The following is a 2,116-nucleotide window of genomic DNA, read 5'->3' on the forward strand; positions in this document are numbered from 1 at the left end:
TCTCTCTCTCTCTCTCTCTCTCTCTCTCTCTCTCTCTCTCTCTCTGCTTTACTCTCTGCTCAGTTTACCTTTACGTTGCACACGAAGGTGCTTATCGCGAAAGTGGCCGTAAGCCGTGAAATTTAGATAAACCTCGGCGAAAAGTTTACACGGAGCTTACCTGAACGAAATTGCCGTAATTTTTTATTCCGCCGCGGGCAAACCGCGAGCGAGCGAGCGCGCGCGCTCGCGTCTAGGTTCCCGGACGATATTTCGGGATCGTGTGAAGAGATTTTGGCGACTCGGTCAGCGTCGCGGGTCTAAACGATCATACGGCCGGCCGGGTTAATTGCGATTTCCCAATTAAAATACCAAACAGCCACCATAACGCGTCGCAAATGGACGGCTTCAATCGAATTTCCATTATGGTTCCGACGCAACGATAATTTGCGGCTAAACTCGCCTCTCTCACCTCTTCCGACCGACCGAACGTCCGTCTAACTCACCATCATTGTTGCTGACTGTTGCTGAGGCCCGAGTGTCAAGGATGTGTGTGCGAACGACGGGTTCGTGCATCCCTCTCGTCGAACCCTCTCATCTGTTCTCCCGTTATCCGGCTTTTACCTTTGTTTATCCGGGAAAAGCGTCGTTGACTCGCCAATCTTGTCGTCGTCGTCGTCGGTTTAGTTAATGGATTAGGTAACGCGCGCATCGAACGTTCGGCACAAAGAGCCCGGATTGGAGAAATAAACGTCAGAGTTCCCGCGGACACGCCGAGATTAAAGCCAGCCGGTTGTCCTCTTAAACGTCGGGCAAATTAGATTAACTGTACAATTTTGTTGTTAAGGGAAAAAAATTGCACTTTCCCGTTCTCGTTGATCGACAATAATGCAAACTGAATAACGTGTTCTCCGTTATCGTGATGCCAGACTACAAATATCAATTTTATCCTAGTAATGTAATTCTGTCTGATTTTCTCGCTCCAAGATACCCATTTGATTTGATTACGCGAGTACCTAATTAGACGATTTCGATTTAATGGCTCTGAACGTGAATACGAAGTTGCCGACTGAATAGATCGACATGCAAGAAGAGAGTGTTCTTTGTATAATCGAAACTCGCGGCGAACTAACCCGCGGCAATGTTACTAGTCTCTGCAGGGACCATTAAACTTTCTTCGAAACGACGTCGACTTTCGCGCTCTCATTATTTAACGCGAACCGCGAGTCGGCGCACCGTCGACGCCGCGGTCTTTTAATTATTATGTGTACAATCCTCGCGTCGACCCCAAAAGCGAGGAAATTCTCTAGTCCATGGACAAAGAGAGAGAGAGAGAAAGAGCGTGAAGCAAGTTAGGTGCAATTATTAAAAATTTATCTCGCGGCACCGACGTAATAATGCATCGTCGCCGGTCTGGTGCAGTGGCGGTTTTAGCGCGGCGCATTGAGAACTATAACTGAAACGTCTCCGAGACTCCGAATAAATAAATAAACATTTATCGCGCGCGAATCCAGGACAGAGCAGGTTTCTCTACGCCGAGACGCGAACATACTGTCGGCGAGTCGTGTAGAACAATGCGGCGCTGCTCTATCGTCCGCGAAAACGCGAATCCGTTGGCAATTTTTTCCAGCGGAGTGCAGGGGGATGTGGGAGACGGAGGGGAGGAGGGAAAGGAAAAGCAACAGAAATTAGAGAGCGTATAAATTTGACGGCGCGTCACTCGATTACGGGACGCGGAGCGGAGCGAAAAACTGCGAGGAATCCGAATCACCGAGTCTCGGCTGATGCTATCTCCGGTGTGTGTCGATCGGCCCTACCTCGTAATCGACTTTGTATCGAGAGCTTCCGCCGGGTCGGCATAAAGCGCGCGCGCGATCGTTCGGCTGCGAGCGGAGCAGGATGGGGTGCTATCGATTACGTCTGAATCCGCGCGGCTGGGACCGGCGCAGCAGCCGGAGCGCGGCTAGGCTCCAAGGCGCATCATCGAAATTGCAAAGCGCTCTTCCATCCGTCGACAATAAACGACGCGAGGTCGGGCGCGGGAGAAAGAAAGACTGTAGTGTATATATATATATATATATATATATATATATATATATATATATATATATATATATATATATATATATATATATAT

General features: G+C 48.9%; 1 protein-coding gene across 5 annotated transcripts in view; it reads left to right on the forward strand.

Annotated features, from left to right (window-relative positions):
* LOC116850048 (plexin-A4) overlaps positions 1-2,116 on the forward strand; it is a 300,999-nt gene that overhangs the window by 149,397 nt on the left and 149,486 nt on the right. The window lies entirely within an intron of this gene.

This window comes from Odontomachus brunneus, unplaced genomic scaffold (genome assembly GCF_010583005.1).
Source record: "Odontomachus brunneus isolate Ranch 3 - 2012 unplaced genomic scaffold, Obru_v1 Obru_scaffold_132, whole genome shotgun sequence".
Classification (NCBI taxonomy): domain Eukaryota; kingdom Metazoa; phylum Arthropoda; class Insecta; order Hymenoptera; family Formicidae; genus Odontomachus; species Odontomachus brunneus.